Source organism: Phyllopteryx taeniolatus, chromosome 22 (assembly GCF_024500385.1).
Source record: "Phyllopteryx taeniolatus isolate TA_2022b chromosome 22, UOR_Ptae_1.2, whole genome shotgun sequence".
Taxonomy (NCBI): domain Eukaryota; kingdom Metazoa; phylum Chordata; class Actinopteri; order Syngnathiformes; family Syngnathidae; genus Phyllopteryx; species Phyllopteryx taeniolatus.
Window position 1 is genome coordinate 7,336,145 of NC_084523.1, and position 27,991 is coordinate 7,364,135.

Genomic DNA, 27,991 nt, shown 5'->3' on the forward strand with positions numbered 1-27,991 from the left:
TGGCACTTTTCTACATCACCGGACACGCCAGGGTGGCCGAATGGTGTAAGACTTTACCTTTGGAACAGGTGACCCGGGTTCGATTCCTCCCTTGCTGATTCATTTGTTTAAACAAATGCGAGTATTGAAGCTTTCAAAATAGGGAATAAAGACGGATTCGAACCTTATTCGTTCTGTACCAAAGTCGACATCTTAGACTACTCGACCAACAGAGCTGAGTAACATTAGGATTTTTGTTGTATTTATCCTTCCGCAGCATAATAGTGAAAAATAAATAGGACCAAAAAATTGCAAAAAAATCAAATAAAATGGTCAAGCGGTGTAAAACTTTGCCTCCGGTTCAGATGACCCGTGTTCGAACCCCTCTAACTGATTCAAATAAAGTCGAAGAATGAACAAGTGGAGGGCAGAAAGAGGGATCGAACACGAGTCGAAGTAAACCAGAGTCAACGTCTTAGACCACTCGACCACTTTCGGCTTGTCAAGTTCGCCTTTGGAGGTTGCATTTATCGGATCAGGCGACCTCAGTAACCACCAAAAATGGTCAACAGAGCTTAAAAAAAAAGGCACTTGAGCGCCTCGCGTTGGGGGGGGCGACACTGGCCGACATTAATGACAGTACACATTGGCTCTTATCTACTTCACCGGACACGCAAGAGTGGCCGAATGGTCTAAGACTTTACCTTTGGTCCAGGTGACCCGGGTTCGACTCCTCTCTTGCGGCTTCATTTCTTTAAAGAAATGCAAATATTGAAGCTTTCCAAATGGATAATAGAAAGGGATTCGAGCCCGACTCTTTCCGGACCAAAGTCAACGACTTAGACCACTCGACAAACCGAGCTGACCAAAATCACGACGTTTGTTCTATTTATGCGTTCCGTGCTAGTAAATATAAAATAAATAGGACCAAAAATTGGCGAAAAAATTCAAATAAGATAGTCGATTGGTGTAAAACTTTGCCTCCGGTTCAGGCGGTCTCGGGTTCGAGCCTCACTTCTCCAAATCGACACGTAAATGCAAATATTGAAGGACAGCAAATGGAGGAGAAAGAAGGAATCGAACCCGAGCCGACCTAAACATTAGGCAACGTCGTAGACCACTCGACCACTCTCGGCTTGTCCAACTCGCATTTGGAGGTTGTATTTATCGGATCAGGCGACAGTCTCAAGTTTTGACGTTTGGGCGTCGTGTGCGCATATGTAAGAAATAGGAGTAAAAGTACCGGAAACACCAACTGAAGATAGCTCACACGATCACGACGAGAACTTCGGTGCTGGCGGACCGGATCGAACCTCGCTCGGTCCTGCATTTAGCCTTCCTGACATATTTTCGAAGGTTTTTTCCGTCAAAATGCGTTTTTTTTCCTCTTCTTTATGTTAAATAAAGCTTTTTCTTAAAAAAAACTCCGCACGTGCGATGACGTGGCCAGCTGCAAGCTATTTAAGCTGCGACTAATTGCATGAGCGTTCTTTCTCCAGCGGCTGACAGCATCCCGTCGTCCTCACGCCGCTGCTGCTCTCCACACATTTCCACAAGGTCAGTCTTCAAACTTCTTCTTTTGCCAAATCATTTCAACTTGGTTCGCTAACTTTTAACACGAATTCATGTTTTCGGCGTGCCAATCAAACTAGTAAGCATGCGAACGAACACGTTTGCCTGAATGAAGTTAAATAACGTCAAGTGCCTGCTAAAATGACACAAACGCATTTATTTGACCTGTATGGCAATGAATAAATGCCTAAATGCATTGCACTTGATCATGAAAGTATTGGCTCCAACCCTTTCCAACATCTGGAGAAGAGCGCCGTTTCATGGGAGGTAGGTTGCCATATTCTCAATTTAACCGAATTATAACAACTGTACCTATGTGTGTGTGTGTGTTCATAATGGTCTAATTTCTGTCCACAGGCTTCCGTCTTAAGCGGCCAAACTGATTCTAAAAGATCTACTTCAGACTTTCTGTATCTTTCACAGCATGACGTCTTGAAGTTTTTATTGCAGCTCGACTTTGTATACACATGCTGACCAAATGTCACGTTGCTAATTATGTTACTGTGTCTTTCGTTCTTGTTTAGAGAGCCCTGCTCGCATCACTGGTGAGACACGCACACTCGTACACATGAAAAAATATATCAATTTGTTTCAGCAAATGATGAGCTACCATGTGGCAAAAGCTAACAGATTTATTCCTGTGATGACATCATTAAGGTGGGAACATGTCACAACACCCAAAATGCATTAATCTCCAATGGTGATGGTAAAAGATTGTGCCTTTGCAGCAAACATTCCTTACATCCTGCTTCTGTGTGCAGTTATGACAACCTCCACTTGAAGCGCCGCTGCCTGAGGACTGAGATGCTGGGTTTGAACACTCTGTAAAACAAAATGGTATATAAACATTATATAAACATTTTAGTTTAACATATTTCTCTCTTCTGCCATTCTCCCAAAGCTGCACAGAGCTGCAATCCGGACCCCCAACAAGGTAAGTTACCTTCACTACTCTTCGCTCATGTCCACTAGGAGGTGCAAAAGCATCTTGGCCCTGGAGAACCTGAACCCGGCTTGAACCGACGAGTGAAGCAGATTTCCTGCTTCAAGGTCTGACTTGATCTGCGTCAAAGACTGACATCCTTTTGACTTCATCCAGCGCTGCGTGAGTAACAAGATCGTGTACGAGGCTGGATTTGACATGCCGCAAAACAAAATGATTGCCATGAAAATTTTTAAACCTGTCTCTTCAGTTCCACCAAAGCTTCAGTCAGTGCTTGCTTACTTACTCTGCATGCAGGGTGGCTTCCAGGACAAGTTCCATTGTGGCAGAGAACCACCTTGGCCCCCAAGATCCTGCACCTGCTGGGGAAAAACAGTTCTACGTGATTATGCAGGTGGTCCTCAATGCTGTTGAAACTTGAAAATAAACTCAATTAGCAGTTTGACTGGTTCAGTTTTCTGTGCCCTCAAATGTGTTCTTGTTCTTCCAGAGACTGAGGAACATGTTCAACTTCCTGTGAGTGCTCTGTGTTGCAGGAAAAACTTGTTTCATCTCAAAACATAAATTAACCACAATGTTTGGTTCACTCACCAATGTCTTTTTGGCTTCTTCAGGGAGGTCACGACACATTGGTCGACGCGCTCGTGTTGATTGTGATGGTCATCAGCAATGAGGAAACTGTCAGTCGGCTCAAGTGCAACTTATTTTAATCTGCAGGAGAAATAAATGCAAATTACAACATATTTGTTGATCCTCACTCTTTTTCTTGCCTTGCATGTTATCTCTTACTCAGCTGAATGACCACATCAGAAGATGCTGAAACCAAACTGTGGAGCAGCCTGAGGAGTTGGACAAGTTTGAGATGTTTGCACTGGTGTCCACACACACTTGACAGTCCACTCTGTGAATACACTGAACAATCATCACAATGTTGTTCAAATGTTTTTCCTTCCTGTGAGCGCTTGGACAAAGTCCCAGAGAGAAACAAGTCCCATCCTCTTCATTGCTGGTGGGTTTCATCTCTTGTCAAATGTGCTGTATGGCAAAACGTAACAGATGTCTTTGTTTTAGAAATTCTGGCCTCAGTTGGCTATTTTCCTACTGCATGCTCATCTGTGTTCAAGGCAATCTTCTGAAGGAGGGTGACTTGCAGCAACCACTCCTCACATCCTGCTTTTTGTGTGCAGTCTTGACGGCCTCTTGTTGACGTCATGCAGAGCTGCGAGAGGAACAAGATGTACGAGGCTCGCCTGTCGCCACGTCTGCTGGGTTTGACACGCTGCAAAACAAAGATTGCCTTAAACATTTTAACATCCTTCTCTTGTGCAGTTTGAAGAGTGCTCACCTGTTTCTGTTTTTTTGACTCTGCGTGCAGGGCGGCTTCCAGAACAAGAGCCATCGTGGAGGAGAAGCACCCTGGCCCCCCAAGATCCTGCACCTGCTGGGCAAAAGCAAGTTGTACATTAATGTGCAGAAGGTCCGAAATGCTGTTGAGACTTGAAAATAAACTTGATTAGCAGTGTGACTGGTCCTTCTTGTTCAGTTTTGTCCTCAAAAACATAATTTAATGACGTTTGGTTAATGTTTGACTCTCTCTGTCTTATTGGCTTCTTCAGGGAGCTCACGACACATTGGTCGACGCGCTGACTGTGGTGACGGTCATCAGCAACGAGGAAACGGTCATTCCACCTTTTAGTGGACTCTGGTGCAACATTTTTAATCTGCAGGGGAAATTAATGCAAATTTACAACATGTATTATTGTTCTTACTCTGCATGTCTTCTTCCTCAGCTGGAAGACCACATCAGAAGGTGCAGAAGCCAAACTGGAGCAGCCAGAGAAGTTGGGGACAAGTTTGATGGTTTGCACTGGTGTCCACACTTTACAGTCCACTCTGTGAATACAGGTCACAATCCTCACAATGTTGATCAAATGTTTTTCCTTCCTTCATGCTCAGCTTCCTGTGAATGCAGCAATGTGAGCACTTGGACGAAGTCCCAGGCAGCAACAAGTCACATCCTCTTCATTGCTGGTGGGTTTCTTCTCTTGTCAAATGTGCTGTATGGCAAAACTTAACAGATGTCTTTTAGAAATTCTGGCCTCAGTTTTCCATTTTCCTCCTGCATGTCCATCTGTGTTAAAGGTAATCTTCTGAAGGAGGGTAAGGGACACCTGAGATGACTTGCAGCAACCACTCCTCACATCGTCTTGACAGCCAGCGAGAGGAAGAAGATGCACGAGGGGTCCTCAATGAGAACAAAGTATGCATATTCATGATAAATTTATTTCAGCTTCAATGGTATTTTAATAAAATAAGACTTGTCTTGTTTTGCACAGTCAATTTCAACTGGTCAAAGAAATGTCGCCCGTCTTGGAGAACCTGAGTCCAGCATCACCATGCACCTTGGACTGACTTATGAAGCAATCTCCTTCGTTAAGGTCTGACTTGATCTGTTGCAGAGACACTTGATGAATGCAAGTACTTGATTTGTTGTGGTGGGGGGAAATGGCATCATGACCAACTTCCTGTCCACCATGCTGAGATGATATAAGCTGCAAACCAAAGCTGAAAGTAAGTTTTGAAGATCACTCACCTGCTTTTTGGTTTTGACCCTGCATGCAGGCTGGCTTCCGGTCCAGGCCTTCCTCTCCTCATCCTGGTGTGCTCCTCTTCCTCAGCTGAAGGACAACATCCAGGTGATGACAACCAAACGTGGGGGATGAATTTGAGGAGCCAACTTTGGTACGCTCACAATGCTCTCCACAATTGTGACTTTTCTCTGCCCAAAACGTGTTGTTGTTCTTTCACAGGCTGAGGAACATCTTCAACTTCCTGCGAGGTCTCAGTCGCAGAAAAAACAAGTTGCACATCCTTTCCCTGTAAGTTTCATTGCAAACAATTTGCTACAAAAAAAACATGTTTGGTATAAAGGTTTGATTCACGGATGTCTTTGTTTTCCAGGGTCACGGCACATGCTCTCCTCACGATGACCGGTGACGAGGAAACTGTCGTCAGTGACTGCCTGGTGAAGTGGACCTGTCATCCAACACTGAAGTTGACTCTTTTAACGGTAAGCTCTTTGCTCTTGACTCCAGTCTTTCCTTCTACCAAATTTGTTGTTGTTTTTCCACAGGTGCTGGGGAACATGGTCAGAGTCCTGCCAATGCAGATGTGCGAGCACTTGACAGTCCCAGAAAACAAATTTCACACCCTTTTCGTCACTGGTGAGTTTCACCTCATGTCAAAAAACATTTGCAGCACAAGTTGACATTTTGTCTTAGGTCTGCAATCTCTTCCCACTGGCCGACGACTTCACCAGGCAGCGACAAGGAGACCATCGTCATCCAACATGTAAGCTTTAAAAAAAAAAAAAAAAAAAAAAGTTTGCTTTTTACTCTGCAAAAAAATAAAACTTGTTGGAAAAAACGTGTCTGACTTCATTCTTCTAACACAAAAAAGTGTGTGCCGCCCCCCCCCACGGATATGCAAATTGCATGCAGATTTGTGGGCGTGGCTATGCAAATTAATTTGCATATTTGCACACTTTATATGCAAAAATTGGCAGCCGCTTCATTTGGTACACTTGGGAAGAGTACGTTCTACTCTCCTCCTCCCCCAACCCAAGTATACCTCATGAAGTGGCCGCCAATATTTGCATATTTCATACTTTATATGCAAACATTGGCGGCCACTTCATGAGGTACACTTGGGACGAGTAGAACTTACTCTTCCCAAGTGTACCTAATGAAAGCTTAAAGCACATGAGTGACACTTGGGACGAGTAGAACTTACTCTTCCCAAGTGTACCTAATGAAGTGGCCGCCAATGTTCTCATAAACTATGCAAAATTGCATATTTCATACGCGAACATTGGCAGCCACTTCATTAGGTACACTTGGGAGGAGTAGAACATACACTTCCCAAGTGTACCTAATGAAGTGGCCGCCAATGTTCGCATGTAAAGTATACAATTTGCATATTACATACTTTATATGCTAACATTAGCGGCCACTTCATTAGGTACACTTGGGAAGTGTAAGTTCTTCTCCTCCCAAGTGTACCTAATGAAGTGGCCGCCAATGTTCGCATATAAAGTATCTAATATGCAAATTTCATACTTTACATGCGAACATTGGCGGCCACTTCATTAGGTACACGTTGGGGGAGGGGTAGAATGTACTCTTCCCAAGTGTCACTCGTGTGCTTTCATTATGTACAGCCTGACATCCAGTGTTTTTGTAAATTTATTTTCATTGAGATAATGGTTTCAAATTGTAAAGAAAAAAAGCTGTACATGATATTGCTAAGTTTAAACTCAGTGAAGGCACAGTTAGCAGTACAACAAACTTTTTGCAGTTCACCCTGATATAGTACCAAAAAAACATTTTTTTTCCTTTACAATCTGAAACCATTATTGCAATGAAATTATATTTGCACAAACACTAGATGGCAGGCTGTACATGAAAGCAGCTAAAGGCAGAGGACGCCATGTTGTGCTCTTGAGGAGGTCTGTGATGTCGCTGACGTGAGCGCACGCACCAACTGCAAAAGCCGAGCTTCATGTACTGCGCGCACGCACCCACAACAAGAACATCATTCAATGGTTCTATTCATGTGCTTTTAACAAGTTGCCAAAAAACTAACGTTCAAATAACAGCAACCTAGTTTTTTAATAATTAGATGCATTTTGAAATAACTTAGTAAAACAACACCATGTTACTAAAAAAAAGTTATTTGGGCTGCGCCAATGTAATTTAAAAGCAGATGTTCAGAACCGTTGAATGATGTTCTTATTGCGTGTCCGTGTTGTGCAGTACAAGAAGCAGAGGTCAAAGCACACCGAGAAAGGGCCGAGTGACTTCAGACACCTCCTCAAGCACACAACTTGGCGTCCTCTGCATGAAAACAGTCAACACACCTGTCCAAAAGCAGGTTGTCCTCGTCATCGTAGCGCAGAGCCGTCCACGTGTCCCACAACTTTGCGTCTGTCGGCTGCGTGTCCGCTCAAAACCTCCTCGATCCTGTCAGGAAAACAAAAGCAGTCAGTGTCTTTCTTTTGCAGATGTCACAACATCAATTCAAATTATCAAATTATGAACTATTAACTTAATTAGTTCATTTTTAAAACGATGAACTGAACTTTGAACTAGTTTATGTGGAAAAATGACCTTTCCCAACACTGATCCTGTATTATTTCACATCACAATATAGCTCAAAGGTTTGAAAAATAAAAAATTGCAATGTCATGAATTTTTTTCCCTCCTATATCTTGCAGCCCTCGTTTGTGTACCAAATGCAGTGGTTAAACGTCTGCAGGCCTTGTGTATTTACATTTGCGTGGCTTAATCTTTGAGATTAAACGGCTAACTGTGACTATTGTGTCGGTTCCAAAAAGTTTTCATGACGTACGGTCACGATAAAGTTTTGTTTGAACGAACGAACGACATCTGAGAACAAAGTTAACGCTGTACTGGACAGCAGTCCCATTTCCTCCACAAACAAGCCATTTTAATACTTAATAAAACTTACCCCAACATCAATTCCAGCGTCAAGTGAGAGAAACAGCCATGGTTTTATGAGTCTTTTTTGCCAAAAATTGTAAGTTCCGCGTCCAAACGTGCAGCTGAATTCAGCCCGATTTGTTTTGTGTACGACAACAAAATCCGTCCGGGCCAACGGACGCCATAATGTTGGTTCCGGGTTCTCCTCACGACATTGACTTTACCGCATCGAACGGAAACCTTTACAGTCAGAGGAAGAAAAGAAACAAAAACAAAACAAAAAACAATAATAATAGTAAAATACTAATACAGTCCTGAAGTCTGTTCATGTGGCAAATAAAAGTCCAATTAGTTGTCGTGTTTGTGTGATGTTCTGAGCAACCCCTTTCCAATGAGGCAACATCAGAGCCATATATAGTGATCTTAAAAAAAAAGGCACTTGAGCGCCTCGCGTTGGAGGGGGGGGCGGCACTGGGAGACATTCACGACACTACACGTTGACACTTATCTACATCACCGGACACGCCAGGGTGGCCGAATGGTGTAAGACTTCACCTTTGGCACAGGTGACCCGGGTTCGATTCCTCCCTTGCTAATTCATTTATTTAAACAAATCCAAATATTGAAGCTTTCAAAATGGGGAATAAAGAGGGATTCGAACATGGTTCGTTCTAAACCAAAGTTGACGTCTTAGACTACTCGACCAACCGAGCTCAGTAACGTGAGCGTTTTTGTTGTATTTATCCTTCCGCAGCATATTAGTGAAAAATAAATAGGACCAAAAAATTGCTAAAAAATCAGATAAAATGGTCAAGCGGTGTAAAACTTTGCCTCCGGTTCAGATGACCCGTGTACGATCCCCACTAACTGATTCAAATAAATTCGAAGAATGAACAAGTGGAGGGCAGAAAGAGGGATCGAACACGAGTCAAAGTAAACCAGAGTCAATGTCTTAGACAACACGACCACTTTCGGCTTGTCAAGTTCGAATTTGGACGTTGTATTTATCGGATCAGGCGACCTCAGTAACCCACCAAAAATGGTGAACACAGCTTAAAGAAAAAGGCACTTGAGCGCCTCGCGTTGGGGGGGGCGACACTGACCGACATTCACGACAGTACACATTGGCGCTTATCAACTTCACCGGACACGCAAGAGTGGCCGAATGGTCTAAGACTTTACCTTTGGTCCAGGTGACCCGGGTTCGACTCCTCACTTGCTTCTTCATTTCTTTAAAGAAATGCAAATATTGAAGCTTTCCAAATGGATAATAGAAAGTGATTCGAGCCCGACTCTTTCCGGACCAAAGTCAACGACTTAGAGCACTCGACAAACCGAGCTGACCAACATCACGACGTTTGTTCTATTTATGCGTTCCGTGCTAGGAAATTTAAAATAAATAGGACCAAAAATTGGCGAAAAAATTCAAATAAGATAGTCGATTGGTGTAAAACTTTGCCTCCGGTTCAGGCGGTCTCGGGTTCGAGCCTCACTTCTCCAAATCGACACATAAATGCAAATATTGAAGGACAGCAAATGGAGGAGAAAGAAGGAATCGAACCCGAGCCGACCTAAACATTAGGCAACGTCGTAGACCACTCGACCAATCTCGGCTTGTCCAACTCGCATTTGGAGGTTGTATTTATCAGATCAGGCGACAGTCTCAAGTTTTGCCGTTTGGGCGTCGTGTGCGCATATGTAAGAAATAGGAGTAAAAGTACCGGAAACACCAACTGAAGATAGCTCACACGATCACGACGAGAACTTCGGTGCTGGCGGACCGGAATCGAACCTCGCTCGGTCCTGCATTTAGCCTTCCTGACAATTTTCGAAGGTTTTTCCGTCAAAATGCGTTTTTTTTCTCTCTTTATGTTAAATAAAGCTTTTTCTTAAAAAAAAATCCGCACGTGCGATGACGTGACCAGCTGCAAGCTATTTAAGCTGCGACTAATTGCATGAGCGTTCTTTCTCCAGCGGCTGACAGCATCCCGTCGTCCTCACGCCGCTGCTGCTCTCCACACATTTCCACAAGGTCAGTCTTCAAACTTCTTCTTTTGCCAAATCATTTCAACTTGGTTCGCCAACTTTTAACACGAATTCATGTTTTCGGCGTGCCAATTAAACTAGTTAACATGCGAACGAACGTTTGCCTGAATGAAGTTAAATAACGTCAAGTGCCTGCTAAAATGACACAAACGCATTTATTTGACTTGTATGGCAATGAATAAATGCCTAAATGCATTGCACTTGATCATGAAAGTATTGGCTCCAACCCTTTCCAACATCTGGAGAAGAGCGCCGTTTCGTGGGAGGTAGGTTGCCATATTCTCAATTTAACCGAATTATAACAACTGTACCTATGTGTGTGTGTGTTCATAATTGTCTAATTTCTGTCCACAGGCTTCCGTCTTAAGCGGCCAAACTGATTCTAAAAGATCTACTTCAGACTTTCTGTATCTTTCACAGCATGACGTCAAATGTCACGTTGCTAATTATGTTACTGTGTCTTTCGTTCTTGTTTAGAGAGCCCTGCTCGCATCACTGGTGAGACACGCACACTCGTACACACAAAAAATATCTCAATTTGTTTCAGCAAATGATGAGCTACCATGTTGCAAAAGCTAACATTTATTCCTGTGATGACATCATTAAGGTGGGAACATGTCACAACACCCAAAATGCATTCATCTCCAATGGTGATGGTAGAAGATTGTGCCTTTGCAGCAAACATTCCTTACATCCTGCTTCTGTGTGCAGTTATGACAACCTCCACTTGAAGCGCCGCTGCCTGAGGACTGAGATGCTGGACTTTGAGGCTGCAGCTGGCCCTCGCTGGGTTTGAACACTCTGTAAAACAAAATGGCTGATATAAACATTTTAGTTTAATATATTTCTCTCTTCTGTCATTCCCCCAAAGCTGCACAGAGCTGCAATCCGGACCCCCAACAAGGTAAGTTACCTTCACTACTCTTCGCTCATGTCCACTAGGTGGTGCAAAAGCATCTTGGCCCTGGAGAACCTGAACCCTGCTTGAACCGACGAGTGAAGCAGATTTCCTGCTTCAAGGTCTGACTTGATCTGCGTCAAAGACTGACATCCTTTTGACTTCATCCAGCGCTGCGTGAGTAACAAGATCGTGTACGAGGCTGGATTTGACATGCCGCAAGACAAAATGATTGCCATGAAAATTTTTAAACCTGTCTCTTCTTCAGTTCCACCAAAGCTTCAGTTGCTTGCTTACTTACTCTGCATGCAGGGTGGCTTCCAGGACAAGTTCCATTGTGGCAGAGAACCACCTTGGCCCTCAAGATCCTGCACCTGCTGGGGAAAAACAGTTCTACGAGACTATGCAGGTGGTCCTCAATGCTGTTGAAACTTGAAAATAAACTCAATTAGCAGTTTGACTGGTTCAGTTTTCTGTGCCCTCAAATGTGTTCTTGTTCTTCCAGAGACTGAGGAACACGTTCAACTTCCTGTGAGTGCTCTGTGTTGCAGGAAAAACTTGTTTCATCTCAAAACATAAATTAACCACAATGTTTGGTTCACTCACCGATGTCTTTTTGGCTTCTTCAGGGAGGTCACGACACATTGGTCGACGCGCTCGTCTTGATGGTGATGGTCATCAGCAATGAGGAAACTGTCATTCCGGCTTCAGTCGGCTCAAGTGCAACTTATTTTAATCTGCAGGAGAAATAAATGCCAATTACAACAAGTATTTGTTGATCTCACTCTTTTTCTTGCCTTGCATGTTGTCATCTCTTACTCAGCTGGATGACCACATCAGAAGATGCTGAAGCCAAACTGTGGAGCAGCCTGAGGAGTTGGACAAGTTTGAGATGTTTGCACTGGTGTCCACACACACTTGACAGTCCACTCTGTGAATACACTGAACAATCATCACAATGTTTTTCCTTCCTTCCGCTTCCTGTGAGCGCTTGGACAAAGTCCCAGAGAGAAACGAGTCACATCCTCTTCATTGCTGGTGGGTTTCATCTCTTGTCAAATGTGCTGTATGGCAAAACGTAACAGATGTCTTTGTTTTAGAAATTCTGGCCTCAGTTGACTATTTTCCTACTGCATGCACATCTGTGTTCAAGGCAATCTTCTGAAGGAGGGTGACTTGCAGCAACCACTCCTCACATCCTGCTTTGTGTGCAGTCTTGACGGCCTCTTGTTGACGTCATGCAGAGCTACGAGGGGTCCTCAATGAGAAAGTATGCATGTTCATGATAAATTTAATTCAGCTTGTTTTGCACAGTAAATTTCAACTGGTCAAAGAAATGTCGCCCGTCTTGGAGAACCTGACTCCAGCATCACCACGCACCTTGGACTGACTGATGAAGCAATCTCCTTCGTTAAGGTCTGACTTGATCTGTTGCAGAGACACTTGATGAATGCAAGTACTTGATTTGTTGTGGTGGGGGAAATGGCATCATGACCAACTTCCTGTCCACCATGCTGAGATATAAGCTGCAAACCAAATCTGAAAGTAAGTTTTGAAGATCACTCACCTGCTTTTTGGTTTTGACTCTGCATGCAGGCTGGCTTCCGGTCCAGGCCTTCCTCTCATCCTGGTGCGCTCCTCTTCCTCAGCTGAAGGACAACATCCAGGTGATGACAACCAAAGTGGGGGATGAATTTGAGGAGCCAACTTTGGTACGCTCACAATGCTCTCCACAATCGTGACTTTTCTCTGCCCAAAAACGTGTTGTTGTTCTTCCACAGGCTGAGGAACATCTTCAGCTTCCTGTGAGGTCTCAGTTGCAGAAAAAACAAGTTGCACATCCTTTTCGTTGTAAGTTTCATTGCAAACAATTTTCTACAAAAAACCTGTTGGATATAAAGGTTTGATTCACTGATGTCTTTGTTTTCCAGGGTCACGACACACCGGTCCACGCTCTCCTCACGATGACCAGTGACTATCAACAGCGACAAGGAAACTGTCGTCAGTGACTGCCTGGTGAAGTGGACCTGTCATCCAACACTGAAGTTGACGCTTTTAACGGTAAGCTCTTTGCTCTTGACTCCAGTCTTTACTTCTTCCAAAGTTGTTGTTCTTCCACAGGCTGAGGAACATGTTCAGATTCCTGCGAGGTCTCAGTCGCAGAAAAAACAAGTTGCACATCCTTTCCCTGTAAGTTTCATTGCAAACAATTTGCTACAAAAAAACCATGTTGGGTATAAAGGTTTGATTCATGGATGTCTTTGTTTTCCAGGGTCACGGCACACCGGTCCATGCTCTCCTCACGATGACCGGAGACAAGGAAACTGTCGTCAGTGACTGCCTGGTGAAGTGGACCTGTCATCCAACACTGAAGTTGACGCTTTTAACGGTAAGCTCTTTGCTCTTGACTCCAGTCTTTACTTCTACCAAATTTGTTGTTGTTTTTCCACAGGTGCTGGGGAACATGGTCAGAGTCCTGGCAATGCAGATGTGCGAGCACTTGACAGTCCCAGAAAACAAACTTCACACCCTTTTCATCACTGGTGAGTTTCACCTCATGTCAAAAAACATTTGCAGCACAAGTTGACATTTTGTCTTAGGTCTGCAATCTCTTCCCACTGGCTGACAACTTCACCAGGCAGCGACAAGGAGACCATCGTCATCCAACATGTAAGCTTTAATAAAAAATAAAAAAAAGTTAGCTTTTTACTCTGCAAAAAAATAAAACTTGTTGGAAAAAAACTTGTCTGTCTTCATTCTGCTAACACAAAAAAAGTGTGGGCCCCCCCAAGGGTATGCAAATTTGTGGGCATGGCTATGTAAATTAATTTGCATATTTGCAAAAATTGGCAGTCACTTCATTGGGTACAGTTGGGAAGAGTACGTTCTACTCTTGCCCCCACCCCCCAAGTGTACCTAATGAAGTGGCCGCCAATGTTTGCATATAAAGTATTTCATACTTTATATGCGAACATTGGCGGCCACTTCATTAGGTACACTTGGGACGAGTAGAACTTACTCTTCCCAAGTGTATCTAATGAAAGCATCAACTGAGCTTAAAGCACACGAGTGACACTTTGGGGAGAAGTAGAACTTACTCTTCCCAAGTGTACCTTATGAAGTGGCCGCCAATCTTCTCATAAAGTATGCAAATTTGCATATTACATACTTTATATGCGAACATTAGCGGCCACTTCATTAGGTACACTTGAGAAGAGTAAGTTCTACTCCTCCCAAGTGTACCTAATGAAGTGGCCGCCAATGTTCGCATATAAAGTATGAAATATGCAAATCTGTATACTTTACATGCGAACATTGGCGGCCACTTCATTAGGTACACTTGGGAGGTGTAAGTTCTACTCCCAAGTGTACCTAATGAAGTGGCTGCCAATGTTCGCATATAAAGTATGTAACATGCGAACATTGGCGGCCACTTCATTAGGTACACTTTGGGGGGGGGGGGCAGAATGTACTCTTCCCAAGTGTCACTCGTGTGCTTTCATTATGTACAGCCTGGCATCCAGTGTTTTTGTAAATTTATTTTCATTGAGATAATGGTTTCAAATTGTGAAAAAAAAAAAGCTGTACATGATATTGCTAAGTTTAAACTCAGTGAAGGCACAGTTAGCAATAAAACAAACTTTTTGCAGTTCACCCTGATATAGTACCAAAAAAACATTTTTTTTCCTTTACAATCTGAAACCATTATTGCAATGAAATTATATTTGCACAAACACTAGATGGCAGGCTGTCCATGAAAGCAGCTAAAGGCAGAGGACGCCATGTTGTGCTCTTGAGGAGGTCTGTGATGTCGCTGACGTGAGCGCACGCACCAACTGCAAAAGCCGAGCTTCATGTACTGCGCACACGCACGCACCCACAACAAGAACATCATTCAATGGTTCTATTCATGTGCTTTTAACAAGTTGCCAAAAAACTAACGTTCAAATAACAGCAACCTAGTTTTTTAATAATTAGATGCATTTTGAAATAACTTAGTAAAACAACACCATGTTACTAAAAAAAAGTTATTTGGGCTGCGCCAATGTAATTTAAAAGCAGATGTTCAGAAGCGTTGAATGATGTCCGTGTTGTGCAGTACAAGAAGCAGAGGTCAAAGCACACCGAGAAAGGGCCGAGTGACTTCAGACACCTCCTCAAGCACACAACTTGGCGTCCTCTGCATGAAAACAGTCAACACACCTGTCCAAAAGCAGGTTGTCCTAGTCATCGTAGCGCAGAGCCGTCCACGTGTCCCACAACTTTGCGTCTGTCGGCTGCGTGTCCGCTCAAAACCTCCTCGATCCTGTCAGGAAAACAAAAGCAGTCAGTGTCTTTCTTTTGCAGATGTCACAACATCAATTCAAATTATCAAATTATGAACTATGAACTTAATTAGTTCATTTTTAAAACGATGAACTGAACTTTGAACTAGTTTATGTGGAAAAATGACCTTTCCCAACACTGATCCTGTATTATTTCACATCACAATATAGCTCAAAGGTTTGAAAAATAAAAAATTGCAATGTCATGAATTTTTTTTCCTCCTATATCTTGCAGCCCTCGTTTGTGTACCAAATGCAGTGGTTAAACGTCTGCAGGCCTTGTCTATTTACATTTGCGTGGCTTAATCTTTGAGATTAAACGGCTAACTGTGACTATTGTGTCGGTTCCAAAAAGTTATCATGACGTACGGTCACGATAAAGTTTTGTTTGAACGAACGAACGACATCTGAGAACAAAGTTAACGCTGTACTGGACAGCAGTCCCATTTCCTCCACAAACAAGCCATTTTAATACTTAATAAAACTTACCCCAACATCAATTCCAGCGTCAAGTGAGAGAAACAGCCATGGTTTTATGAGTCTTTTTTGCCAAAAATTGTAAGTTCCGCGTCCAAACGTGTAGCTGAATTCAGCCCGATTTGGTTTGTGTACGACAACAAAATCCGTCCGGGCCAACGGAGGCCATAATGTTGGTTCCGGGTTCTCCTCACTTCATTGACTTTACCGCATCGAACGGAAACCTTTACAGTCAGAGGAAGAAAAGAAACAAAAACAAAACAATAATAATAGTAAAATACTAATACAGTCCTGAAGTCTGTTCATGTGGCAAATAAAAGTCCAATTAGTTGTCGTGTTTGTGTGATGTTCTGAGCATCCCCTTTCCAATGAGGCAACATCAGAGCCATATATAGTGAGCTTAAAAGAAAGGTACTTGAGCGCCTCGCGTTGGGGGGTCAGAAAGAGGGATCGAACACGAGTCAAAGTAAACCAGAGTCAATGTCTTAGACCACTCGACCACTTTTCGGCTTCGAGTTTGAAGGTTGTATTTATCGGATCAGGCGACTTCAGTAACCAAAAATGGTGAACAGAGCTTAAAAAAAAGGCACTTGAGCGCCTCGCGTTGGGGGGGGCGACACTGACCGACATTCACGACAGTACAGATTGGCTCTTATCTACTTCACCGGACACGACAGAATGGCCGAATGGTCTAAGACTTTACCTTTGGTCCGGGTGACCCGGGTTCGACTCCTCGGTTGCTGCTTCATTTCTTTAAAGAAATGCAAATATGGAAGCTTTCCAAATGGATAATAAAGATGGATTCGAACCAGGGTTCTTCCGGACCAAAGCAACGTCTTAGACCACTCGACAAACCGAGCTGACCAACATCACGACGTTTGTTGTATTTATGCGTTCCTTGCTAGTAAATAAAAAATAAATACGACGAAAAATTGGCGAAAAAATTCAAATAAGACAGTTGAGCGGTGTAAAACGTTGCCTCCGGTTCAGGCGGTCTCGGGTTCGAGCCTCACTTCTCCAAATCGACACATAAATGCAAATATTGAAGGACAGCAAATGGAGGAGAAAGAAGGAATCGAACCCGAGCCGACCTAAACATTAGGCAACGTCGTAGACCACTCGACCACTCTCGGCTTGTCCAACTCGCATTTGGAGGTTGTATTTATCGGATCAGGCGACATTCGCAAGTTTTTGACGTTTGGACGTCGTGTGCGCATATGTAAGAAATAGGAACAAAGTACCGGAAAAACCAACTGAAGATAGCTCACACGATCAAGACGAGAACTTCGGTGCTGGCGGAACGGGATCGAACCTCGCTCGGTCCTGCATTTAGATTTCCTGACATATTTTCGAAGGTTTTTTCCCGTCAAAATGCGTTTTTTTTCCCTTTCTTTTTGTTAAATAAAGCTTTTTCTTAAAAAAACACCCGCACGTGCGATGACGTGACCAGCTGCAAGCTATTTAAGCTGCGACTAATTGCATGAGCGTTCTTTCTCCAGCGGCTGACAGCATCCCGTCGTCCTCACGCCGCTGCTGCTCTCCACACATTTCCACAAGGTCAGTCTTCAAACTTCTTCTTTTGCCAAATCATTTCAACTTGGTTCGCCAACTTTTAACACGAATTCATGTTTTCGGCGTGCCAATCAAACTAGCTAGCATGCGAACGAACGTTTGCCTGAATGAAGTTAAATAACGTCAAGCGCCTGCTAAAATGACACAAACGCATTTATTTGACCTGTATGGCAATGAATAAATGCCTGAATGCATTGCACTTGATCATGAAAGTATTGGCTCCAACCCTTTCCAACATCTGGAGAAGAGCGCCGTTTCGTGGGAGGTAGGTTGCCATATTCTCAATTTAACCGAATTATAACAACTGTACCTGTGTGTGTTCATAATTGTCTAATTTCTGTCCACAGGCTTCCGTCTTAAGCGGCCAAACTGATTCTAAAAGATCTACTTCAAAGAGACTTTCTGTATCTTTCACAGCATGACGTCTTGAAGTTTTTATTGCAGCTCGACTTTGTATACACATGCTGACCAAATGTCACGTTGCTAATTATGTTACTGTGTCTTTCGTTCTTGTTTAGAGAGCCCTGCTCGCATCACTGGTGAGACACGCACACTCGTACACACAAAAAATATCTCAATTTGTTTCAGCAAATGATGAGCTACCATGTGGCAAAAGCTAACAGATTTATTCCTGTGATGACATCATTAAGGTGGGAACATGTCACAACACCCAAAATGCATTCATCTCCAATGGTGATGGTAGAAGATTGTGCCTTTGCAGCAAACATTCCTTACATCCTGCTTCTGTGTGCAGTTATGACAACCTCCACTTGAAGCGCCGCTGCCTGAGGACTGAGATGCTGGACTTTGAGGCTGCAGCTGGCCCTCGCTGGGTTTGAACACTCTGTAAAACAAAATGGCTGATATAAACATTTTAGTTTAATATATTTCTCTCTTCTGTCATTCCCCCAAAGCTGCACAGAGCTGCAATCCGGACCCCCAACAAGGTCAGTTACCTTCACTACTCTTCGCTCATGTCCACTAGGTGGTGCAAAAGCATCTTGGCCCTGGAGAACCTGAACCCGGCTTGGACCGACGAGTGAAGCAGATTTCCTGCTTCAAGGTCTGAGTTGATCTGCGTCAAAGACTGACATCCTTTTGACTTCTTCCAGCGCTGCGTGAGTAACAAGATCGTGTACGAGGCTGACCGTCACCAAATCTGCTGGGTTTGACATGCCGCAAAACAAAATGATTGCCATGAACATTTTTAAACCGGTCTCTTCTTCAGTTCCACCAAAGCTTCAGTCAGTTGCTTGCTTACTTACTCTGCATGCAGGGTGGCTTCCAGGACAAGTTCCATTGTGGCAGAGAACCACCTTGGCCCCCAAGATCCTGCACCTGCTGGGGAAAAACAGTTCTACGTGATTATGCAGGTGGTCCTCAATGCTGTTGAAACTTGAAAATAAACTCAATTAGCAGTTTGACTGGTTCAGTTTTCTGTGCCCTCAAATGTGTTCTTGTTCTTCCAGAGACTGAGGAACACGTTCAACTTCCTGTGAGTGCTCTGTGTTGCAGGAAAAACTTGTTTCATCTCAAAACATAAATTAACCACAATGTTTGGTTCACTCACCAATGTCTTTTTGGCTTCTTCAGGGAGGTCACGACACATTGGTCGATGCGCTCGTCTTGATGGTGATGGTCATCAGCAATGAGGAAACTGTCATTCCGGCTTCAGTCGGCTCAAGTGCAACTTATTTTAATCTGCAGGAGAAATAAATGCCAATTACAACATATTTGTTGATCTCACTCTTTTTCTTGCCTTGCATGTTGTCATCTCTTACTCAGCTGGATGACCACATCAGAAGATGCTGAAGCCAAACTGTGGAGCAGCCTGAGGAGTTGGACAAGTTTGAGATGTTTGCACTGGTGTCCACACACACACTTGACAGTCCACTCTGTGAATACACTGAACAATCATCACAATGTTGTTCAAATGTTTTTCCTTCCTTCGTGCGCCGCGTCCTGTGAGCGCTTGGACAAAGTCCCAGAGAGAAACAAGTCACATCCTCATTGGTGGTGGGTTTCATCTCTTGTCAAATGTGCTGTATGGCAAAACGTAACAGATGTCTTTGTTTTAGAAATTCTGGCCTCAGTTGACTATTTTCCTACTGCATGCTCATCTGTGTTCAAGGCAATCTTCTGAAGGAGGGTGACTTGCAGCAACCACTCCTCACATCCTGCTTTTTGTGTGCAGTCTTGACTGCCTCTTGTTGACGTCATGCAGAGCTGTGAGGGGAACAAGATGTACGAGGCTCGCCTGTCGCCACGTCTGCTGGGTTTGACACGCTGCAAAACAAAGATTGCCTTAAACATTTTAACATCCTTCTCTTCTGCAGTTTGAAGAGTGCTCACCTGTTTTTGTTTTTTTGACTGCGTGGAGGAGAAGCACCCTGGCCCCCCCAAGATCCTGCACCTGCTGGGCAAAAGCAAGTTGTACATGAATGTGCAGAAGGTCCTAAATGCTGTTGAGACTTGATTAGCAGTGTAAGTGGTCCATCTTGTGTTCAGTTTTGTCCTCAAATGTTTGTTCTTCCAGAGACTGAGGAACATGTTCAACTTCCTGTGAGTGCTCAGTGTCTGTTTCATCTAAAAAAAACAAAAAACATAATGTTGGGTTAATGTTTGACTCTCAGATGTCTTTTTGGCTTCTTCAGGGAGCTCACGACACATTGGTCGACGCGCTCGTCACGCTGACTGACGGTCATCAGCAACGAGGAAACGGTCATTCCACCTTTAGTGGACTCGGGTGCAACATTTTTAATCTGCAGGAGAAATTTATGCAAATTTACAACATAAGTGTTTATTCTTACTCTGCATGTCTTCTTCCTCAGCTGGAAGACTACATTAGAAGGTGCTGAAGCCAAATTGTGGAGCAGCCAGAGAGGTTGGGGACAAGTTTGGTTTGCACTGGTGTCCACATTTTACAGTCCACTCTGTAAAGTCACAATCCTCACAATGTTGATCAAATGTTTTTCCCCTTCCTTCATGCTTAGCTTCCTGTGAATGCAGCAATGTGAGCACTTGGACGAAGTCCCAGGCAGCAACAAGTCACATCCTCTTCATTGCTGGTGGGTTTCATCTCGTCAAATGTGCTGTACCACAAAACTTAACAGACTTCTTTTTGAAATTCTGCCTCAGTTTTCCATTTTCCTCCTGCATGTCCATCTGTGTTAAAGGTAATCTTCTGAAGGAGGGTAAGGGACACATGAGATGACTTGCAGCAACCACTCCTCACATCACGTCTTGACAGCCAGCGAGAGGAACAAGATGCACGAGGGGTCCTCAACGAGAACAAAGTATGCATGTTCATGATAAATTGAATTCAGCTGCAATGGTATTTTAATAAAATAAGACTTTGTTTTGCACAGTAAATTTCAACTGGTCAAAAATGCCGCCCGTCTTGGAGAACCTGAGTCCAGCATCCCCACGCACCTTGGACTGACTCATGAAGCACTCTCCTTCGTAAAGGTCTGACTTGATCTGTTTCAAAGACACTTGAGGAATGCAAGTACTTGGTTTGTTGTTGTAGGTGGTGGTGGGGGAAATGGCATCATGATCAACTTCCTGTCCACCATGCTGAGATGATGTAAGCTGCAAACCAACTCTGAAAGTAAGTTTTGAAGATCACTCCCCTGCTTTTTAGTTTTGACTCTGCATGCAAGGCTGGCTTCCAGTCCAGGCCTCCCTCTCATCCTGGTACCATCCTCTTCCTCAGCTGAAGGACAACATCCAGAAGGTGACAACCGAAGTGGGGGATGAATTTGAGGAGCCAACTTTAGGGCTGTTGGTACGCTCACAATGTTCTCCACAATTGTGACTTTTCTCTGCCCAAACGTGGTGTTCTTCCACAGGCTGAGGAACATGTTCAGCTTCCTGCGAGGGCTCAGTCGCAGAAAAACAAGTTGCACATCCTTTCGTTGTAAGTTTCATTGCAAACAATTTGCTACAAAAAACCTGTTGGTTATAAAGGTTTGATTCACTGATGTCTTTGTTTTCCAGGGTCACGACACACCGGTCCACGCTCTCCTCACGATGACCAGTGACTATCAACAGCGACAAGGAAACGGCCGTCAGTGACTACCTGGTGAAGTGGACCTGTCATCCAACACTGAAGTTGATGCTCTTGACTCCAGTCTTTACTTCTCGCGAATTTGTTGTTCTTCCTGCAAGGGCTCAGCCACACATCGTTTCATTGCAAACAATTTGCTACAAAAAACCATGTTGGGTATAAAGGTTTGATTCACAGATGTCTTTGTTTTCCAGGGTCATGACACACCGGTGCACGCTCTCCTCACGATCAACAGCGACGAGGAAACTGTCGTCAGTGACTACCTGGTGAAGTGGACCTGTCATCCACCACTGAAGTTGAAGCTTTTAACGGTAAGCTCTTTACTGCTACCAAATTTGTTGTTGTTCTTCCTGCAAGGGCTCAGTCGCACATCGTTTCATTGCAAACAATTTGCTACAAAAAAACCATGTTGGGTATAAAGGTTTGATTCACGGATGTCTTTGTTTTCCAGGGTCACGGCACACAGGTCCACGATGACCGGTGACTATCAACAGCCGTCAGTGACTGCCTGGTGAAGTGGACCTGTCGTCCAACACTGATGCGTTTAATGGTAAGCTCTTTGATCTTAACGCCAGTCTTTACTTCTTCCTGCAAGGGCTCAGCCGTAGAAAAAACAAGTTGCACATCCTTTCCTTGTAAGTTTCATTCCAAACAATTTGGTACAAAGGTTTGATTCACGGATGTCTTGTTTTCCAGGGTCATGACACACCGGTCCACGCTCTCCTCACGATCACCGGTGACGAGGAAACTGTCGTCAGTGACTGCCTGGTGAAGTGGACCTGTCATCCAACACTGAAGTTGATGCTTTTAACGGTAAGCTCTTTGCTCTGGACTCCAGTCTTTACTTCTACCAAATTTGTTTTTGTTGTTCCACAGGTGCTGGGGAACATGGTCAGAGTCCTGGCAATGCAGATGTGCGAGCACTTGGACAGTCCCAGAAAACAAATTTCACACCCTTTTCATCACTGGTGAGTTTCATCTCATGTCAAAAAACATTTGCAGCACAAGTTGACTTGACATTGGACTCTCAGATGACATTTTGTTTTTGGTCTGGCCGACTACTTCACCAGGCAGTGACAAGAAGACGATCGTCATCCAACATGTAAGCTTTAAAAAAAAAAGTTTGCTTTTTACTCTGCAAAAAAAATAAAACAGTTGAAAAACTTGTCTGACTTCATTCTTCTAACACACCCAAAAAGTGTGTGGTGGGGGGGGGCCCCCCCCATCCCACACCTTTTGGGTGAACACAAGGTGTGGGGGGGGGGGCCCCCCCCCCACGGTATGTAAATTAATTTGCATACACTTCCTATGCAAAAATTGGCAGCCGCCTTCATTTGGTACACTTGGGGAAGAGTACATTCTACTCCTCCCCAAGTGTACCTAATGAAGTCGCCGCCAATGTTCACATATAAAGTATGAAATGTGCATACTTTATATGCGAACATTGGCGGCCACTTCATTAGGTACATTTGGGACGAGTAGAACTTACTCTTCCCAAGTGTACCAAATGAAGGCTTAAAGCACGAGTGACACTTTGCAGGTACACTTGGGGGGGAGTAGAACTTACGCCTCCCAAGTGTACCTAATGAAGTGGCTGACAATGTTCGCATATGAAGTATGCACACTTTATATGCGAACATTGGCGGCCACTTCATTAGGTACACTTGGGAAGAGTAGAATGTACTCTTCCCAAGTGTACCTAATGAAGTGGCCGCCAATGTTTGCATATAAAGTATGAAATATGCGAACATTGGCGGCCACTTCATTAGGTACACTTGGGAGCAGTAGAACTTACTCTTCCCAAGTGTACCTGCAAAGTGTCACTCGTGTGCTTTCATTATGTACAGCCTGGCATCCAGTGTTTTTGTAAATTTATTTTCATTGAGATAATGGTTTCAAATTGTGAAGAAAAAAAGCTGTACATGATATTGCTAAGTTTAACAGTTAGCAATAAAACAAACTTTTTGCAGTTCACCCTGATATAGTACCAAAAAAAAAATGTTTTTTCCTTTACAATCTGAAACCATTATTGCAATGAAATTATATTTGCACAAACACTAGATGGCAGGCTGTACATGAAAGCAGCTAAAGGCAGAGGACGCCATGTTGTGCTCTTGAGGAGGTGTGTGATGTCGCTGACGTGAGCGCACGCACCAACTGCAAAAGCCAAGCTTCATGCACTGCGCACGCACCCACAACAAGAACATCATTCAATGGTTCTATTCATGTGCTTTTAACAAGTTGCAAAAAAACTAACGTTCAAATAACAGCAACCTAGTTTTTTAATAATTATATATTTTTTAAATCTAATGTGTTATTTTCCCAACTTTGTCCAAATAATTAGATGCATTTTGAAATAACTTAGTAAAACAACACTATGTTACTAAAAAAAAAAAAAGTTATTTGGGCTGCGCCAATGTCATTTAAAAGCAGATGTTCAGAAGCATTGAATGATGTTCTTATTGCGTGTCCGTGTTGTGCAGTACAAGAAGCAGAGGTCAAAGCACACCGAGAAAGGGCCGAGTGACTTCAGACACCTCCTCAAGCACACAACTTGGCGTCCTCTGCATGAAAACAGTCAACACACCTGTCCAAAAGCAGGTTGTCCTCGTCATCGTAGCGCAGAGCCGTCCACGTGTCCCACAACTTTGCGTCTGTCGGCTGCGTGTCCGCTCAAAACCTCCTCGATCCTGTCAGGAATTTTAAAAAAAAGCAGTCAGTGACTTTCTTGTGCATGTGCCACTTTACATGTAAAAAAAACTTCACTTTAAGTCAAGAGGGCAATGAAAGAGAATTAAAAGCTACTTCCAACATGCAGTACAAAACCAGAAAAAAATGAATCTACAATATAAATATTCAATTTTATTATAACACCATGTATTGCTCGTCCAAAAAGGAGTAGGAAGTTAAATTTATTTCGGTCCTACCCAAGATACATTTTTTATCAAGAAGTGTAAATTTCGACTCTCCTGGTCAAAATATTTAGATATTCATTGGATTTGAACTATTTGACATTCGCAAAAAAAAAAAAATATTAAAATGGGGAAAAAAATTGCCATGTTTTTAAACTTTTGATCGGTCAAAAGGCACATTCTCCAGACTTCAACTTTAAAGTGCAAACACACACAACCTACAAGTGCCAAACAGTAATGGGAACTTCCACAACAGAGTTGGGACGTGGAAACAACGTTTTTATTTGGTTTCTATTTTAGAGATAATGCCCCAAAAGTATGTGGTTACTTTAATGAGTCAAAAATTTATTTAACAAGGAGACAAATTCCTTGTGTGTTTTTTGGACATACTTGGCAAATAAAGATGAGTCTGATTCTGATAAATTTCAATTAAAAAAAAAAAAAAAAAAACCTGGGACATTTGGGGTGTTCTAAAACCTACCTATGACAGCAAGTGTTTTTCGTTGTTATTTTTACGTTAGTAAAATAACACCAATTTGTTTTCTTAAATGTAAAATTCTTTTATCACCAAAACATGCTGTCCAAAACAGCGCCGCCTGCTGGATAAACGGGCACGCATTCGGGTTAGCCTCAAGACGATAACCGAAGCTCGCCTCATATAGCAGCTAGTACTTTGCAGCCTCTAGAACAGGGGTGGCCAACCCGCGGCTCGCGAGCCTCATGCGGCTCTTTAACTAGTTTCATGCGGCTCTTCAGGAGCTGTAACATGACATGCGTCAAAAATTCTTGGCTGGCGCTGTCATTCACTCCCCTACAGCTAGATGGCACACTGACCATGTAAGCCTGTTTGAGTGACGTCAAACGAGCGACGAGAGAATCTTTGGTGTGACATCATTTGTGTTGTAAACAATTTCCGACAAGTTACCTCTTGAAATGGCAGGGGAAAAAAGCACATCCAAACGAAAATATGAAGAAGAACACAGGACGTTTTTGCCAGAGTGGGAGAGTTTATATTTTTTTGTTAAACGTAATGGCAAGCCGATCTGCCTTATATGTCACGCAGCATTAGCGCATTTCAAAGCTTCAAATCTTCAGCTCACTCCACCCTAACATCGAACAGGAATTTCCAAAAGGGACTGAACTTCGCAAGAACAAGTTGGTCGCTTTGAAAAGCAGGTGCAGTTTTTCAAAAAAATTACAAAACACTCAGAGACCGTAACGCTTGCATCATATCAGCTGGCTTGGAAGCCAGACTGTTTGAAAGCCCCGCTCGTCACAGATGAGGCTGCGGCTGAGTTGGAGATGATCGACCTTTGTGAGGAGGATCAACTGAAAACTGTTTTAAGGGAAGGGACCGTTGAGTTCTGGAAAAGTGTGCCAATTGAAAAATACCCCAACATCAAACGAGCTGCGCTTAAGATACTGTCCATGTTTGGGTCAACGTACGTCTGCGAGTCTGTGTTTTCTACCCTGAAACATGTGAAATCAAAGCATCGATCTCTTCTGACTGACACTCATTTGAAAGAATTGCTTAGAGTGGCAACAACAGAATACAAGCCAGATTTGAAGAGGATTGTTCAAGATAAGGAATGCCAGAAGTCTCACTAAGCAGCATAGTAAGAGAAAGATGTTATTGAAAATTATTCTTTTATTGTTTGTGGACTTGCTTGAACTGAGAGTTTGTGTGTGTGAGACACAATGTTAACTGTTGAAAATTACTGATATTATCATGTTGGTGTGGTTATTTTCATTAGATCTGGCTGAGCAGAGGTCTGTGTATGCGTGCATACATGATTAAAAGATGATGTTCATGTGTACCCGTGTATGTGGCTCTTTGCAGTAACACAGGAAAAAAAGTGGCTCTTAGTCTCTGACTAGTTGGCCACCCCTGCTCTAGAACGTTATTCTGTTATTTATTCTAAACTCAGCGCACAACAATGATAATTACCCTCATTTTAAATTTTAAACACAGACACATCATGAATAGAAATCGCCAGATTAATTAACAGTCAATGGAAACCCCTATTGACAGGCTAGCTAATATTAGCATTTGGTCAGAGAGATTATATATATATATATATATATATATATTTATTTATTTTACTAATATGTGAAAAATTAGTTTATTGACGTTTTAGCACGACTTTCTTCTGTTTTTTGAGAGTACAGTAAATGAGTCACTCCATGCATCCATCACACCACACTGCCACTCAGCGGCCACGGTGCGCACAACAGGAACAGCAGCTAAATCGTTGACTATAAAAAGACACTTTTTCTCGACTTTGATTTGAAACCAGACTAAACTAACTGTTTTGGGTCAATTATGATTCGCAAAACAATTTATATTTGCCAAATGCCAGAATAATGAGAGGATATTTTTAGAGAATGATAATAGACAATACAGTTATGGCAAAAAGCATTGGCACGTTTTCAGCCATGAATATATTTATTTTTGTTTGTTTTGAATTTGTAAAATTTTAATATTTTATTTTGTCAGTAATTCTTTTTCTGGTTGTGATTTTAAGTGATATTTAAAGTTGAGTTTTGGTAGCTGAATAAATACGTTTTGAAATGAATGAATAATCGTGTTTTTGTAATCATGATTTCACTATCAATCAAAATAATCGTGATTATTATTTTTTCCATAAAGGCCCAGCCTCGTGGAGGAGCCACATATATACATGTCAGATCATATAGCCAATAGCAGTCACCATCAATAAATATACAATTTTACAGCTCATCTATATGATCGTTTCGGCAGTGATCGGTCATGGATTATCGATATCGCAATCGGCAACATGAAACCCTGATCGGGGAGCCCAAAATTATACATCGTGTGTGCAACATCAAGACACAACATAAAGCATTGTTGGAATACTAGTGCTATGTAGATATTTTAATAATTTTGTAATTGATTTAATCTTTTCAGCATTATTATTAATTTGTGCAATTGAAGTGCCTTGATTTTAATTAGGTTAGTACAGAATCATTGTACAATTGTACTAATCACTTCTAAAATGGGCCTGAATAATACAGCATAAAGACGGTAAGTACGAAATAACCACTAAAACAACGTATTATATTATGAATATATGAGGCCACTACTGGTTCTGACAGAGGCACCAATCAAGAAGACTTTAACATTGGACCCTGTTAATAAAACTGTAGCATTCGTATTGAGTCTCATTAGCTTGTGCAGCAACACTTAATGACCAAATCTCGTCACCGGGGGAACATGCTAAATAGAAGACCATGGTTCTTTTCAAACAGAAATATCCATTTCGAGAAGCATGCACTGTGCAAATGTGGGGAAAGTGGAGCATGTCTGACCTGTGCACATGTCGCTAGGTTTTCCACAGCTGACTTGCAGGTAGACGGACATTAGCCAACGTGGAGCTAGAACTCTCTCTCTCTGTCTTCGTGGACGCCTCCGGTCATGTAAACAATCCATCAAGTTTTACGTAATGCTAACGTAACTAACTTGGGTCTCGTGTTTGGAATACACGAAATAACATTTTAAACAAATAACACGCTAAGCCAAACACTTTCCGGTTCCGGTCGGTTCAATTCCGGGTCGCGGATGAGTCGCACTAACTTTTTTCACATCAATTTTATTTAACACTTACAATTTACAAGAAAACAAATTATATTTACATACAAACATGAATAACATATAACGCTAACGGGGTTGAAATGC

The 27,991-nt window shown here is 42.8% G+C and overlaps 3 long non-coding RNA genes across 6 annotated transcripts; all 3 read right to left on the reverse strand.

Moving 5' to 3' along the window:
• Positions 1-1,956: 1,956 nt before the first annotated feature.
• On the reverse strand, positions 1,957-27,861 carry LOC133471894 (uncharacterized). Of its 4 annotated transcripts, XR_009786434.1 has the most exons (14): positions 16,983-17,103; positions 15,754-15,965; positions 15,143-15,245; positions 12,662-13,614; positions 12,507-12,588; positions 11,759-12,367; positions 11,546-11,676; positions 3,840-3,935; positions 3,284-3,773; positions 3,086-3,205; positions 2,781-2,856; positions 2,495-2,681; positions 2,027-2,373; positions 1,957-1,982 (listed from the first exon to the last, which is right to left on the reverse strand). It is a non-coding gene; the product is annotated as an uncharacterized LOC133471894 (long non-coding RNA). The 4 variants fall into 4 exon arrangements; XR_009786435.1 differs by lacking the exons at positions 12,662-13,614; positions 15,143-15,245; positions 15,754-15,965; positions 16,983-17,103 and adding exons at positions 23,970-24,072; positions 27,625-27,861 and having other exon boundaries at positions 11,759-12,588; XR_009786436.1 differs by lacking the exons at positions 1,957-1,982; positions 2,027-2,373; positions 2,495-2,681; ... (2 more) ...; positions 3,284-3,773; positions 3,840-3,935 and adding exons at positions 10,608-10,842; positions 10,955-11,141; positions 11,241-11,313 and having other exon boundaries at positions 11,759-13,614.
• LOC133471895 (uncharacterized) lies at positions 5,658-8,582 on the reverse strand. Its single transcript, XR_009786437.1, has 3 exons — positions 8,024-8,582; positions 7,413-7,515; positions 5,658-5,850 (listed from the first exon to the last, which is right to left on the reverse strand). It is a non-coding gene; the product is annotated as an uncharacterized LOC133471895 (long non-coding RNA).
• On the reverse strand, positions 17,923-19,031 carry LOC133471896 (uncharacterized). Its single transcript, XR_009786438.1, has 4 exons — positions 18,884-19,031; positions 18,579-18,654; positions 18,270-18,472; positions 17,923-18,157 (listed from the first exon to the last, which is right to left on the reverse strand). It is a non-coding gene; the product is annotated as an uncharacterized LOC133471896 (long non-coding RNA).
• Positions 27,862-27,991: the final 130 nt, after the last annotated feature.